Source organism: Phascolarctos cinereus, unplaced genomic scaffold (assembly GCF_003287225.1).
Source record: "Phascolarctos cinereus isolate Bilbo 61053 unplaced genomic scaffold, phaCin_HiC Scaffold_1;HRSCAF=81, whole genome shotgun sequence".
Classification (NCBI taxonomy): Eukaryota; Metazoa; Chordata; class Mammalia; order Diprotodontia; family Phascolarctidae; genus Phascolarctos; species Phascolarctos cinereus.
Window position 1 is genome coordinate 92,451,273 of NW_027555514.1, and position 16,790 is coordinate 92,468,062.

Below are 16,790 nucleotides of genomic sequence, written 5' to 3' on the forward strand. Positions count from 1 at the left end.
AAAATGAATCATGGTGTGGAGGGGAGAGATAGAAAAGAACCTGACCTGGCTGGAGGGAAGGATGTACACTAAGGGTAAAGGGCTGGATAAATTCAAATAGCTCTACTAAAAGAGACGAGCCCCAAGCTGCTCCTTCAATGCTGACTTACGGCCCACGTTCCCTGGACACTTGGGCCCTGCTCAGGCTGAGATCCTTAGGCTGGGCCCAAACCCAGGAGTCCTAGCTCAGTACCAACCCTTATCCTGGTGGCTTCATTAACCTTGGCAAGTTGGATGTGCCTCAAAGGCACAGAAAGGAATCAGGAATGGCTTCTGAGGATACTGAGGAAGCCACTCACCCCAGGCCTTTCAGAATCTGGTGATCTTCAACTGCAGCCACTTCCTAAGATATGCTGCTATTAATTACAACAGTTAGCACCTTGTGAGCAGACCAGTCTCCATGGAAACCAGGCCCTCTGCCAAGGCAACCAGCTCCTCCCATACCAGCAAGGAACATTTAAAGGGCTAGACACACCCAAGTACCAGCACAGAATTTCAGAGGCAAACGTCTGGGAGGGTTGTTAATGAATATTTCTATAATTCTCTTTCTTTCCCTCGCTGACAGTACCACTGGCCTGGGCAAACACCCTTATTCTATGAGTTCTTCTGCAAGACTCCACTAGCTGCCCTACTCCCCTTACCTAAATCACCTCGTAGCCTATAACAACAACACAACTCAAATTAAACAAACCTAACCACTGCCTTCTGCACATATCTGTTCCTCTCTCCATTCCTACATCTAGTCTAAACAAACATTTATTGAGTTCGGTCTTTCTAAAGGGTCACCTCTTCCATGAAGTCTTCCCAGATTCACTCTACTAGCTCTCAACATCCCTAAATGTATTCCAATATTATTCATCAACACTGTGAGGAAAAAGTCAGTTACACTTTCAAAGAAAGCTAAAACATAAAATAAGTGATTTCTTTTAACTGAAGACACAAGCCATAGGAAACCAGTTCACCACTCTCCAGCTTGTGCCTCACTCTCCATACGTTTTTTGATTCATTGTGCCCTTGGAGTCACAGAAGTATTTGCCCTGGGAGGGATTTGAAAGCTCCTTCAGCTCTGGCTTTCATTTTACAGATGAGGAAGCTGAGGCACTGGGAGATGAGGTGATACATCAAAGGTAATACAGCAAGTCAGTGGCAAGGGCAGACCTGGTCCAAAGCCCAGGTCTCCTACTTCAGGTCTGACCCGGCCAATAGTTTATGATGGTTCTTGAAAAAAGAATTGCTTGTCAGGAGGGTTTAACTAAGGGGCTTGAAGTCCTGTCGAAGGAGATCAATTCCATTATTATTTAGGCCAGAAATAGAGGTTAGCTAAATTTGAATCTAAGTAAGTCCATCTTTGTTTTAAGTAACTACAGAGTAAATGGCTACAGTTTGCTGAGGAAGTACAAATACAGAACATGTTACAATAGAAGCAATACCCTCACAACAAGCACGATAGGCTAATTTCTTTTTCTTAAAAGGTATAGAGACCAACTCTGAGGCTTGGTTGGCTCAGGCTGTTGACATCATTGCATGGTGGGCTATATACAAAACAGTTAGGAGGCGCTGCAGGGCACTCTGCTGCTTCATTGGTTGATCGAGATGGACAGCCCAGACAAGAGAGTTTCCTTCATCTAAATCAACTTGAGATTGCCTATCTTTGTTGAATATCTTTCTCTTCCTGTGGTTAAACAAATCTCTTTCTCTCTCTCTCTCTCTCTCTCTCTCTCTCTCTCTCTCTCTCTCTCTCTCTCTCTCTCTCTCTCTCTCTCTAACTGCTGAATGACCAATGAGGGTCTGATTTTGCTCCACATTTAAACCTAAACTACCAGGGGACCGTCCTGAGGCAGACTTATCCCAGAACAGATGTGCATCTGATAAAACATCCTGAATCTTGTTCCAACAGATATTTCTTTCTGGCAGTTAATTCTCTGCACAATATGTCACCTCTATTCTGTCTGTGCAAATGTCTTGTGAGCTATAGTTGTCTCTACCATATGTCATTTATATCATTTTAAAGTAGATGTTTCTTAATTGAATTTGCTTTCTCTGTATTCTCATATGTATTTGTAGTTGTTAGTGCAGCCCATCAGAAAAAACCAAGGCTCAAAACGTGGTTGACTCTTGGAGGTCCCTGACACCCTTTCAAGGAGTTCATGAGGTCAAAAGTATTTTCATAATAATACAAAGATGTTTTAATTTCTGAATATCAATAGATATAATCCTAATAAACAAAAGTTCTTCGGGTGTCCCCCACAATTTTAAAAATTGTAATGGGGTGCTAAGACAAAAAAGTTGAAAACCACTGGAACAAACATTTCCTTGGATTTGTTACTTTTCTGTACAAAAGAGGTCATATAGTAAAATCTAACTGAACTTGTACACATGCTGTGTTCACCAAAGTTGCTTGGAAGTAAAAGACAGTATATTTAGGCAACTATTTTCTTAGAGTTTTCCCTTTTGATTTCCACAACAGGCCTAAGTCTCAGGGTTTTACTGTGTGGCAAGAGGGCAGTGCACTGAATTTTAAATCCAGAAGCACTAGGCTAAAGTCTTACCTGAACTTAGTTGTTGTGGATCATGGACAAATCACTTCTCTCTGAGCCTCAATTTCCCATCTGTAAAATGGGAATAATAATATCCACCTTGCAAGATTGTTGCAAAACAACAGAGATAATATGGAAAGCACTTTGCAAATTTTAAAATGTTGCCTAAATATTATTGTTATTATTGTTATTATGCGGACTGTAGCAGAGAGGTCTGGGAATCAATAAGCTCCTGGTTCTTATCCCTATATCAGCTGGTTACTAAGTCGTTAGATCATAGTGCTATTAGGGCAGACAGAGCCATAGATTCAGTTCTTGAATGTGCAAATCAGTTTTTGCAAAGTCAAAATTGTACCTGGACAGATCAGTACAAATTCATCTACCCTGAAAAACAACTCAAAAGTACACATGCATTGACAGTTGAACAATAGCGCTATCTCTGTATACAAAGAACAGTATTCTAGAAGGATCTGGGTAGCTGTATGACAAAGGGTAGAAGACTCCCCCTTTCTGAGCCTGTTTTACTTTCTGTACAATGGAGACAATGACCCTTGCAGAGGTTAGTTATTTCACACAAGATATTCCAAGGAAAAACAATATGATGAAAATTAAAAGTCTTCTAAACTTCTTGCTTCTTCATCTACAAATGAATGGATTCTCTCTTAAGTCCCTTCTCTCTATTAGGGAACTTATACTCAGGGAACTGGTTTTAGTTCCCTCACTGAGTCTCAGTTTTCCTACCTGAGGTATAGGGTCCACAATGGTATTTTTGCTCAGCCCGTAAAGGGAACAGCCAACACCTGGAAGAATAAGCCATGATCTTCTCCTAACTACCTGAGATAAAGGCAACTACTCTTCAGAGCCGTGGGGGTGGGGGGGATTTCTATGCCCCATCCCATATTCCTAGGAAACACTTCAACCCTTTTCCTTTGACAGGATTTCCTTTCTCAACAGCCATCCATAGGGTGGCAAGCCAGCCTAGCTGAAGGAGCAATGCACCCTGAGAGACAGGAGGACACATGTTTTAGGCAATCAAACCATCACTGCTACCATCATCTCCACTCAAACCCTGATGGAAACAACAAAGACCCTAAACCCAACAGCATTGGAAGTAGCAGTTTCCATCACCAGACCTGCTTCCAGACCAAGCCCTCCAGCCACTATTGAGGTGAGAAATCACTGTGGAAAAGAGGCCCACCAACAGCTGCTGAGTTAGCTGCCACCCAAAGGGAGAATAAGTCCTGGGTGTGGCTACAACCCTCAAACTATTGCCAGTTCTGCTTCTGGTCCAGCAACCACAGCCACTGTAGGACACAAGGCCAACCACCCCCAAATGCTGCTACCATCTCCCTCAGAACCTGATGGACACCAGAGGACTCTGAATCCGAGAGGCTTTGGAATAGAAATACTTTTAGTCTAGAAGTGGATATGATTTTATCAGGGGACATGACATCAAAGAAGAAGCATTAATTATCAGTTGCTTAGCTGCTTAGCTGCTGCACCCTAAAGACAATGTGACCTTTCCAAATGATTTGCAGATGAAATGCTGTACTTGCTATCTTCTCATTAGAATGTGAGCTCCTGGAGAGCAGTGTCTGATGGGTTTTTTTTTTAAATTTGTGTCCCTAGAGTTTAGCACAGTACTTTGCAGAAAGGAAGAGAGAGTGACAGGGAGAGAGGGACGGATGAAGGAAGGAAGGAGGAAAGGAAGGAAGGAGGAAAAGAAGGAAGTCATATGTCTTGGTTATTTTTTTTTCAGATCTGAACATAATGTGCTTGGAGGAAGGGACACTAAGAGAATGACACACCTATGATCATAGGTTTTAGAGCTGCAATGGGCTTTAGATATCATCTAGCTCAGTGGTCCTCAGTGTCATCAGGGGACCCCTGGGGGTACCTAAAACCCTCTCAGGGGATCCTCTGGGTCAAAACTATTTTCAGAATAATACTAAGACATTTTATTTTCTAATATAAATATTGATAGACATAACCCACACAAACAAAAGCCCTTTGGGGAGTCTTCAATAAATTTTAAGAGTGTAAAGGAGTCCAGAGACCAAAAAGCTTGAGAACCAATGATCTAGAACACCTCGCTAATTAGATGAGAAGCACTGATGAAAAAGCTAGCCCAAGATCACACAGTAAGTAGCAAATCGCAAAGCAAGCATTCAAACCCAGATCTTCTGGTTCCAAATCCTATTCTTTTTCCACTATGTCATGTTGAACATGGCTACACATACATGAATACAAGCATACATACACACCTCTTTCTGTAAACTAAAGAGGAAGAGAAGTATATGAGTAATTCTTAGGCCAGTGTTCAAAACATAAAATGAATCTGGCATTGTAATGAAAAAATAAAATGTGGCTTCAGGAGGACAGACACTGTGGGAACAAAATGGGTTGGAGGGACTTGAAAGGCAGTTTGGATCCATCAGCCCATAAGAATGTGTTTAGTGTGGCGGAAAGAGCGCTGATTTGAGTGGTTTTAACCCAACTCTGCCTCGACTTCATTGTGAGAAGCAGAGGAAATCACTTTACTTTTCTCAGTTTCAGCTTTGTTTCTTCACACGCAAAATGAGGGAACTGACTGGATGATCCTTCACGTCCCTTTTAGCTCTGACAATCTATGAAAGAGGAAAGGGACATGCATCTCCAAGGCTATCTTCTTAAGATCTCAGTTAAGCCGGCCAGGGACCAAGCTGTGAAGAAGGCCTTTGGACCACCACCCATCTCATTTTTCAACCTTCCTTTCCCCCTTTAAATGTCTCCTACACCAGATTCCCCAAATGTCAGAATGCTGGTCACAGTCCCATATTTTGGCATCCCATTTGAACTAATCTTCCTGAGCAATCCCCAATTTTCTCTTTTTTTCCTTAACACTCTCACCAAAATTTACCTGTCTGGTGACCCATCCTTTTAGGGCCTCTCTCATTGGGTAATATGATTGACATTAACATGTCAATGTGTTTTTCTGTTATTACTTCAAGTTGAGGCCTTTCCTCTTTAACAGGAGCCTTCATAAAACATCATCTTAACCTTCTGTCTTATTTCACTCCACTGGATGCTTTCCTTTCAGGATGCACTGTGGTACAGTGAAAAAAAAAGCACTGGATTTGGAATTGAGCCTTGAGCTCAAATCCTGGGTCCCTCCCCTGGGAAGGGCAAGTCTTTTTTTCCTAACTCCAGTTCTCTCATCAGTAAAGACAGGGATAGCCCTTGCGCTCCCTGCTTCTCAGGGTTGTTTTGGTCAGAGTGCTTTATGATCTCCTTACTCTTTGTTTTCTAGTTTTATTTATATTTTTATATTTTATTTATATTTGTCATATTCTGCCCCTCCCCATTAAGCTACAAGCTCCCTGAAACAAGGCCTACATTTCATTCATTTGTGTAGCTCCTTGTACACAGCAGGAAATAGTAAAACCTCATTAAATTCAATTTACTTATGGAGCAGATTAGTGAGAGGGATACTGTGGGAACAAGGGTAGCCCCAATGCATACCACTTAGATTGTGAGCTACTCCCAATAATCTGAGCATAATCCTTTTTGTGACTCTGTGGGTCCATGAAGACATTAATGGGTAAATACAACCTTTGACATTTTTAGGTTGGCGTTACATATTTTCCCTTCCCTTTTAAACTAGGACATTTTAGCATCCTTTCTAGAAGGCTTGAAAGAAATTTTGAGATATGTTTTGTTGTCCTGTACCTATTTTTCTTATCATGCAAAGGACTTCCCTGCTATTGCCTATTCCTCTATAAAACACACCTTCTATGATGCTGAAATGGCTTGGTAGATATATGCTTGACAAGCTGTATGATGCAAGATGTCAACTCTGCTCTTACAAAGTAATAATAATCACACAAGAATGAAACAAACATTTTTACTCACATGTGAATAATGACATCATAACTTTTAAATGAGTGAAAAGAAAAGTGACAATTTTCTGATTAAGCATGGAGATCTAGGCGTCTGAAAGCTGTCCCAAATTCTCATCAAATGGGCATAAAATTCCTGCTGTATCTCCACTGGAGAGAAAGGGCACAGTTCTCAGAAACTACAGGTCCTATCAGGTAATACTTTAATCTGTTGCCTACAGGTCTCAGAGGGTGTAGAAATGAGGGAGGGGGCGGGCAGTGTGGAATGGGACCAGAATGCTGAATGCTCTGAGCTCTCTGGATTAACAGGAGTGGGTTAATAGATTCCACATCCTCTAGTCTCTCCAGGCCCTGAACACTTAGGCTAGCTATGGAAGCTAGAGCTAGAAAAGGCCTTCTCTTCCAATTGACTACTGCCATCTCCAGGCTCATGGTCAAAGCAAAAGATCAAGGACAGAGGGCCATTGTTGGGAAAGTTCTCCATCTCATTCTCTGAAAAGCTTAATACTCTCCATCTCCAGGGAATGTCTCTGATCTAAGATGACAGGGCTGTTTGGGGAGTCAAATTTGTATTCAGAGAATGCTCTAGAGCAGGGGTGAGGAACCTGCAGCCTTGAGGCCACATGTGGCTCTCTAGGTTCTCAAGTGCAGCCCTTTGACTGAATCCAAAGGCCTCCAGGCCACAGGTTCCCCACTCTTGCTCTAGAGGGTGGACAGGACAAGCAAAAGATGGCTAGCTGGGCCAGTGTTGGTCAGACACTACACTTTTCCCAGTAGAAGCGGAAGTAGAAGTAGCCTTTCTCAGGCTTTACTTCTATGGGAAGCTAATGGAAACTGTGGTAGAAAGCTGCGGGGCTAGGCTCTCTAACAATAGCACAGCAGAAATAATCCCTCCATTTTCATGAGCCTCAAAGCACAAATGGATCTTCAGGAAGATGTGGAGATAGCACACCTGTGGCAGCACCTGGCTCATTGAGGCCCTGGGCTCTCAGGCCACCCTCTCACAAGACTAGAGGAGCCTCACTAAGTTTTCTGTAAGGCTCCAAAATCCTGGGGACAGGATTCTTCAAGCTGATGCTTTCTGCCATAATTATAGGGGTGGTGCTTCTGTTCTACAAGTGTAATACATGAAAGGTAGAGTCCTAGTGACCTGGCTCTCTCAACCATGGCTGTCAGGGTGGGAGGCTACCCTGATTCATTTAGGACAATAGCCTCTGAGCTTCTTTTGAGTTGTAGAAATAACCTGGGCTGAATCAATGACAATCTGGATACTGTGTTGGTTATGGAGAAAACTTGCCAATAACATATTGAAGCAATGGGAAAAGCAGGGGATATACTCTTGATGGTCTGCTCCATGTTAGGGACACTACCTGCTATGAAGAAACCTGGGCTTAGGGAGTTATGGGTGAGCCCTGCACTGTTCTGCTTCACTGACTCTTACTGCTTACTCTCCAGGGTATCTTTCTGGGCAGTCTGTGGGTAAAACACAACATGTTTCCAATGGCTATCTGCTAAAGTGGATTCTCAGTGAGCAGAGGCTGCCAGATTGTTCACCTCAGAGTTCCAGGTTGACACATGTCAGGTAGTGAGGTAGGCCCATTTTCCTTCCACCCACTTCAATTTCTGGAACACCTGAAAGTACACAGCTTCATGGAGTTGAGGCAGACAGAGCCTTGGACAAAAAGGCTGGAGAGAGCAAATGGTAATGAAACAACATGGGCCATAAATTGGCAAAAAGGTCTGGATGAGACAAAGGAGCAAGGCAGAGTCATGCTACAAAGCAGCTCTGTAATGCTGTGGTTCCAGCCAAGTTCCTGAAGATGATTGGGGTGTGAGGGATATACATCATTCTTATTCACCCTAGCTCTTTCAAGGGCAGCGATGAGTCTCCTCTTCTATGTAATGAGCACAAATGGGATACAACAGGCTTTCTAATCTTCAGATTTCAGAGCTGGCTCACTTTCATATGATAAGGGAATGATGATGGCTAAGATGAATCCCTTCTTGGGCTAATGTCAGTGGATTTTATGACTAACTCCTCATTTTCCTCCACTTTATTCCTCTTCATTACTTTTTCATTGCAGCTCTTTCCCATCCCAGGGGAATGCTTTCCTTCCAAGTGATGCTGGAGAAATGTGCTAAAGTGAACCTTGACCCAGCTGATGTGGGCCCAGCATAGGGTACAGATGACATGGCTGGTATTTTTGCAATCAATGACAAAGAACTTCCAGTCCACTGAGATGGCCTTTTGATCCTAACAGTTCAGGGCTACATGCTGATGACTGGGATCATTAGTCCCTGGGCCAAAGATGGTAGGTTTGAGTTGCCTGGATGGTGCCCTAACTTTTTCCTCTGATCTTCCTTTTCCCTCTTTTTTTCTGGCTACAAATCTCTTTGGCCAGCCAAGCTACTGAGAGTTCAGTCCACCTTGGTTCTTATTCTCACTGTAGTGGTCACGCTCAAACTGAAAGGATATCTTGGTGATACAGAAGGAAGAATTGGGCCAAAGCTGGAAAATGTATGATGTGGCTGGAAATGAAATTTAGATACTGTGATAAGATTATCTCTTCTGATCTCTCTTCCCCCTTTTTCTTTCCCTCACTACCTAATCTCCCACACTCCTCCACTTACTTTCTCTGTTGGAATCTTGTTCTTCTTGAGAGGCATCTTCTTTCTCCATCCTATTCCAACAGGTGATTTCTTTCCAGATGACAACTGAAGGAACTGATGCCAAAGCTTCCCTTTACCTTGTTCTGCCTAATGCTGACCTGGCATAAGGTACAGGTTGCCCACTCCAACACTTGTGTCAAAGAACTGCCACACTGATGAGCTATATTTTCCCTTCTGGATGCAGATGGTATGAATTTTCCTTCTTGACTATTCAAGCAAGCTTAGCTCTGACCAGGCAAAGATGAGATCTTCTGATCAAGGTGTGAGCAAAAAGCAATCCTTTGAAAGGCTAGGAGGTCCTCCTTCTTACAGCTCTTCCTCTTGGAGTTAAAGAGTCTCAGCCTCTTCCTTCAACCATTCCTTTTCACTGGCCTCCAGTCTGACTTCCTGGCACCAGACCCAACAGCTGAGGGACATCAGTGATGCTGAACAAGCATGGGGGACAACAGAAGTGGCAGCTGGCCTCTGGGAACTGGTCTCAGCCAGGGTGGTACTTGCCCTGGGACCTGGCTTCAACTGAGTCTAATGTACTATGCTTCTTACTGAGTTTGTTTTTTTCTTTTTCTGACATCTTGACTCTAAAAAAGATGGCTAAATAGTAGGGAAGGGGCCCAGGCAGCAGAACAATTTTCAAAGAAAGACTCTCTCCGATGTCTGCTCAAACTTGTCCCAACTGGGGTTACATTTGGGAACAGAAAAAATAGGCCAGTGTTGATAGGAAGGAATAAGAAGACTGAAAAGAAGAAAGTATGTGATGAAAAGAGGTAGCTACAGGAGAGCCAGCAGATACGCCAGACTCAAGACAAAATATCAAAGATGAGGAGCCAAAACTTTCTCACATCAAAAGCCCTAGCAATATTATACACTGTTCTCTTCTGCACAAAACAAATTGGTTCAGTGCTAAATGGAGTGACTCCTCAACTCCAAAGCCTCCTCTGGTCCTAGTCCAGGTAGTTTTTATTGGGGTTTTTTTTTGGCCTAACAGGAGCTCTTGGAGATGAACTATCCTTCTACTTAGCATTGCCTTTCTTCCACACTGCTTTCCGTAACAGCTCAACAACTCTTACAACTGATATCGGGCCTAAATGGTGATCAGGTGATCAAGTGTGGGCAATCTTCCAAGAATCCTCCTCAAGGTAGAATAGAGCTAGAATTGCAGCAGACAAAAGGGGCCTCTGGTGAAAGCCAGCAGACTACCTCATCCCACACAATCACTCAGATGTCAAAGGACTAGAAGGTACAAACTGGAACACGTGGACCTATGGTAGAAGAGGGTAAGATGAAAATTCCATCAGGTTTCCCTTGATTCGGAGTCACTTCTGGAGCTGGGTCAGACAAGTCGTCTGCATAAAAACAAAGTCAATTCAAAGTTTGTCATGCTAGCTGGGAAGTGGTATGATGAAGTGAATCCAAAGTCACTGCTATTCAATAATATAATTCATTACATGGCCACTCTACTGCTAATCTGCCTGTTTAGTTACCTCAATCTTTAATTAATGATAAAATAAGTTTGCATTTCAAGGAGAGACAAAAGCAGTGCAAGAAGAAAGCCCAAGATTAAAAATATATTATAATTCATAAGATGCATTTTACAAACCCCTAAAGGATTTTTTAGGACTGATGCTGAGTCCTAACTAGGCTACTGACTCAAGTTCAGGGCTCTATATAGTAAGAAGAATTAGGATAATTTGAGAAAGAAATGAGATGAGAGAAACAAAGATAATTAAAGGATATAGAAACAGCAAAGAAACTGTTATTATTTGACTTGTAAAAGAGAAGATCTAATATGGCTGTCAACTAGATGAAAAGAAGACAAAATTGTACAGTGGAAAGAATATGATGTATGAGTCAGACGACCTGAGTTTAAATCCTAACACTACTATTTACTACCTGTGCAACTTTAGACAAGTTATTTCATATCTCCGGCTCTCAGGTTCCTCATCTGCCAAATGAAGGTGTTCAACTTGATGCTTTCTTGAATCACTTCCAGTTCTGAACCTTATGAGCCTAACTCTCACCTCATGGAATATGATAATCAGCTATTCTCCATCTCCTTTGAATTGGAAAAAGAAAGGACTGAAGTTGTAGCAAGAGTGATTGAAATTAAATATAACAGAGTACTTCCCAACATGGAAAATTGCCCAAAATCGAAGAGTATTACTACTGTAGCAGGTGTCAGAATCATCTTCTAGGGCTGCCTAATGTACCTAGGATGGCTGCTGTGCAATGTATTTCTATGGGTTAGTAGAGAGGATGGACTGGATGATCTTTGTTTTGAGGGTCTTGGAAAGGAAAGACTCAATACTTTCAAGTCTATCCCTATCCCTAGCCAACACCTATCAAGTCTTTGAGGTTCTCATTTGAATATTAAGTTTTGTTTAAATGCCTATTCCTCAATAAATCCTTCTCTATCCCTTCTACTGTAGTATATCAGAAAGAATGATGAAATTACAATCACAGGATTAATCTCAGCTCTGCTGCATTCAACCTGTGACCATGAACAAATTGTAAAATAAAGAACTGGACTAAAAGACTTAAATTGTGATCCTATGAATTTTAAATTTGTGAGCCCATGAACCAGTAGTGATCTCTTTATGCTACTGGCATTCATAGCACGCTGTTAACATATATCAGGCACTGATCATTTTCTATTTTATTCCACAATTACTTCACTTATCTCCCCTGCTAATAGCTCATATTTGTACAGAGGCTCTAGAGTTCACAAAGCATTTTCCTCACATCCTATAAGGTAAGTAGTATAAGTATTAACTATTACTATATTACAGATGAGGAATGGGGCTCAAAAAGGTGAACTGGTCACAAAGTCAGGGTCATGATCACAGAGCTAGGAGTCTCTGAGTTCTCAGAGTAAGTCTTATTTACTTTAGAATCACCATCAACGCCTAGCATGGTGTCCTGCATGCAGTACACACTTAACTATTTGTTGAACTCAAGTGTATAGTATAAAACAAGTATTATTTTCTGTGTTCGTAGGAGGTGAGATATAAAAAAAAAAACCCAAACCTAAAGGCCTTATCCCTGCTCAAGAAGGATGTCAGAACATTAGAGATGGAAAGGATCTTAGGAGTTTTCTAGTCCAGACTCTTCATTTTACCGATGAAAAAAACTGAGGCCAGGAGAGGTTAGTCAAATTACTCAAGGTCACACAGCAGGTAACAGATCTGGGACTAGAATCCAAGCCTTTAGGCCTCAAGCCCAGGGTTTTTCCTCCTATACTGTTGCCCGATAGGATTTAAATCAAAAACCACTGGCAGACTACTGAGACTTTCTCACTTACCACAAAGGAATAGGAGTGGGTCCTTTCAGGCTGGGTTAAGGTCTTGGTTACCTCCCCAAACCTGTACTCTAGGACTATGTTATAATCATTTGCACAGGCAGGCCACTTTTTGCGAACTGTCTTTCCTGTTTAAAATCCTCCATCAGCAATTTTGTAAAATGTAAATATGTTTGCCTTTCTCCTATATAAGCTGTATTTCAGCGTTTACATATTCTGTCTGCACCATATTTACTGGTGGTCCATTTGTAATTGCTTTGTTCTTACTATCCCTTTCCACATGAGTGAGCACTGAATCAATGCTGGCCTCTTTGCCTTTTGTCTCAGCTCTCCTTACTGAGTACCTGCTTGTTGTTACCCTCTCAAACTCTCGAGGCCCCAGCCTTACAGTTTCCAAACAGAGAAACAGAGAATACCAGACTAAACTAAACAATTACAGCATCTCATCTGAGGCATGAAGCCCCTCCATAATGTTTGACAAATGGTTGTCCAGCATCCATCTGAAGATACCTTTAGTGCACAGAGGATTTTGAAGACAGATTGTGTGTTTTGTGACATCTTGGGTTGCATCTCCCTTTGGCCAGTTTGTGACAGTAATAACTGATATTTATAGGGAGCTTTAAACTCTACAAAGCAACTTTCCTGAAAGCATAATTTTATGAACTAGATAGTATGAGTATTTTTATTCCATTTTGCAAATAAGGAAACTGAGGCTCATGTAACTTGTCCATAACCAAACTGCTAGTGTCAGAGATAGGATTCAAACCCAAGTCTCCAAAGTCCAAATTCAGAGCCACATGAGAGTGAGTCCTACCTATGAAGGGAAGAGGCTAGGGAGAAAAGAAGAGGAAGGATGGCTGGGGTATTGTGCACATTCATATACATGTGTCTAACAGGATGAAGTAAAAATAACTACAGTTAATTTTTTTTCACATACGAGAACTTGCCTTTTATAAAGCAAAAATAAGCAAGAGAGAATATTTAAAATCACAAAATCGTGTATACCTTAGTGTAGTATTAAAATTTTATTTTACTTTCAAATATGAACCAACTACATCATGCTGTTTTTTAACCACATCCTGATTTTTATGCAACCCTGAATATGTGCATATGTTTATGTGTGTGTATCTTTAACAATCTGAGAGATGTGCGATCTCATCAGGGTGGGTACTTCTTTAACTAGAGCTTAGCATAGTGCCTGGCACATAACAAGTTCTTAACAAATATTTATGGACTGACTGACAATAGATGTCAAACATTCAAACACTTCTCATAATTGTGAGTTTCCTGCATTCATATCTTTCTCTGAAGAATGCACCCAGCACAACGAAGTACTCCCTCTAACCCTTTGATCATATCAGCCCTACCAATGTTGTACTTGGGTTCCATGTGAGGCCTCTCATTCCCTCAACATTCCTGGCTTACCTGATTTTCTGCAAAATTCATTCTTCATCCACTTTGTCCTTCCAGTACTAACAGCTTAATAGGATATCTTTCATGCAACTGTTATTAGGGATGTGGGGGAAAAGAAAGCAATAGCTTTAGAGTCAGATAACAGATAACATCCTGGTTTAGCTACTTATTAGCTATGTGACCTCAGGCAAATCTCTTCACTAAATTTCCTAAAATAAGGAAGTTGTACTAGATAAAGTCTATTCAAACTTAAAATCCTGTGAATTGTAAGCCTTATAGGGCTCAACACAGATATGACCATTTATAGAAATCCCACTTACATATGATGTGTTTTGTTATTTAAATCCATATTCTCAATGTGTAGTTGGCGAAAGCACTATGGCAGTGGGAAAGACATTAAACCAGCAATGCAGAGACCTGCATTTTTGGCTCACTTCTGGCACATACTTTCTGTGTGACCTTGAGCAAGTCACACAGTTTTTTTTTCTTTAGGCAATTGAGGCTAAGTGACTTGCCCAGGGTCACACAGCTAGTAAGTGTCAGATGTTTGGTCTGAGGTCGAATTTGAACTCAGGTCCTCCTGACTTCAGAGCTGGTGCAAGTCATACAGTATTAAGAGTCAGGGAGACACCTTGGGGGGACCAGGGGTGAGGAACCTGTGGCCTTAAGGCCACATGTGGCCAGCTGCAGGTTCCCCACCCCTGCCTCCAGACCAACCTCTTAGTCCAATCAGGAATCCACCACTATAATCCTGGTTACTACCCTTTCTTTGAACATGTCCAATGAGACATCCCTACCTCAAAGGCAGATGTGGAATCTCATAGATACATGAATGTGTATGTCTATGTATATATGTAAAGCACTCTGCAAACCGTAAAGTGCTACATAAAAGCTAGCATGCATATATTATTACATTTTATTTATATAGCACATAACAGTGCATGTTATTATTACTATTATATATGAGCTAGATGGCACTCCAAATCCCGCTGAAAATACTTATTTTACACATTAGGAAACCAAGTCCCAGTGGGGTTGCCCCAGCTCATACGGGGGATCCTACGGATAATCCTCATTCCTGCTTCAGCTACCAAGAACAGGGCGGTGTGAGGATGGAGAGGGCGGATCTGCGCCGGGACAATGCTTCTCCCGGATTAAGAATCTCATGTAAAGCTAAGGTTCTTCCTGGGTGGGCAGGGCACTCGCCGGGCCACCCTGTTTGGGCAACTCGGCTTTAAACCACCTCCTCCGACCCTCACCCTGGGCAGTGAAGGGGGGTCGAGGAGAAATGATGCACAAGTCCCAGCCCCGCTTCCCCAGACAACAGCGCTTCTCCTCACCGTGACTCTGACCGTGACCCCGACCATGACCCTACCGTGACCCCGATCGTGCGCTAAACCTCGCCTCGCCAGAGGCCCTTACCCGACGCCGTGGAGAAAGTCGCTGTCAGGGCGGAAACGAACGCCATCCAATCCAGTCCGCCCGCAGAGGCGGGCCCGACCTGGGAGCAGCTCAAGCCTCACTTTCGCCGGCCGGAGGCTCTCCAGGGACGCAAGCCTCCGGGACTAGCCAATGGTGAGACTCGGAGCGGGCCGTAAAACTGGACCGGCTCATCGGGATGTGACGGAGGGGGAGCCCAGTCACCCACCACCCAGAGATGCGGGCGGGATTGTTGCTGAGGCCGAAAAATCGTGGCCTCCCCCGAGTAAATAAACAGGATGATACAGTCCAAGTGGAGATTTCTCCCCCCCCCATTAGCGTGCTGTGCTGTGTAACGCGCAAGCTCTAATTCTCCTGGTTTCCCACCACCCCACCACCTCCACCCCCGCCCCCGCCCCCAGCCATGGTTCTCAAGCATCTCTCACGTGAGTCATCATTATTTTTAGGTTGTTTGGGCGTGCATCAAAACAGTTTCACAAGAATGCACCCTAATTCTTTCGGTAGACACATTTGAAGCCGGAATATAAAAAGTTCTTAGAAAATGTAAGGTGGGTGATGACTCTACCACTTGGAAAGTATTTTTTATACATTATTATTCACCATGTTCCCCACTGGCAAAATCTGATCCAAAGAATAACTTAGAACTTCAAAAACAAAACACATTTTCTTTATTATTATTTTTAATTGATGAATTGACTTCTTTTAATAAGTGGGTATTGACTAACTTTTAAAAAACCATACTGGTTACCAACAGTATTGGAAAAGTGTGAATATAAACTGAATGACACATTACATCAGGTTCAGGGTTTTTGGTTTTTGGGGGTTTTTTGCATGTAGACAAATAACAAAACCACGAAATCTTATTAATGTGTGGGAAATAACCAAGAAAAGAACTGTGAGAGATTGGAAGAAGGGAAGATCAAATTACATGATCTCCAAAGTGTATTCCAGTCCTAAGACCCTATGACCATGAAATACACATATGAATATGTTAGAGTTAGAAGGGCTTATGTTTCCACAGGTAGAATAATGCAGAGATTTAAAGAACAGCTCCAGGAAGTAGTACACTGTGGGTGGGCTCGGGCTTAGCCAATAAAAAGTAAGTGGATTGCTCCAAAAAGACCCCAAAATCAAGATAAGGGTCGAGCCAGCTCAGACCAGTTAGGGTTACCTGAGGACACCTGAAAAATGTTAATGTACCTGCTTAATGAGCTTCATTACTATTATCTGACACACCCCGCATAAATTAGAGCCTCATTAATGAGTCCTGGGACGTATGACCAAGGGAGGGGGAACATACTTGACCGTATCAAGGGGAAACATGTAAGGAAAGGTGTAACCTGGGAAGGGATGGACCAATCCCGGCCTGGGAGGTTTCACACCGAATTCAACTGCATAAAAGCACACTTGCCCTTGCACTCAGGGCCCACCCCTCCTAAAGAGGGGAGGAGCCCACTTCTGGACAGAAGCGTCTAAATCCTCTGGACTTTCTTTATAATAAATTTTCTTGATACTAAA

General features: G+C 42.5%; 1 protein-coding gene across 8 annotated transcripts in view; it reads right to left on the bottom strand.

Annotated features, from left to right (window-relative positions):
- The window catches only part of LRRC61 (leucine rich repeat containing 61), a 36,393-nt gene extending 20,777 nt beyond the window's left edge, over positions 1-15,616 (bottom strand). Inside the window, exons 1-3 of one of the 8 annotated variants that reach the window (XR_013486062.1) lie at positions 15,255-15,616; positions 13,845-13,922; positions 10,381-10,467 (exon numbers count right to left, since the gene is read on the bottom strand). The gene's annotated coding sequence lies outside the window, so the exon portion shown is untranslated. Of the gene's footprint in view, positions 1-236; positions 1,756-10,380; positions 10,468-13,844; positions 13,923-15,172 lie in introns of those variants that run through there. The other 7 variants (XR_013486061.1, XM_020977866.2, XM_020977868.2 and 4 more) reach the window with 7 other exon arrangements.
- Positions 15,617-16,790: the final 1,174 nt, after the last annotated feature.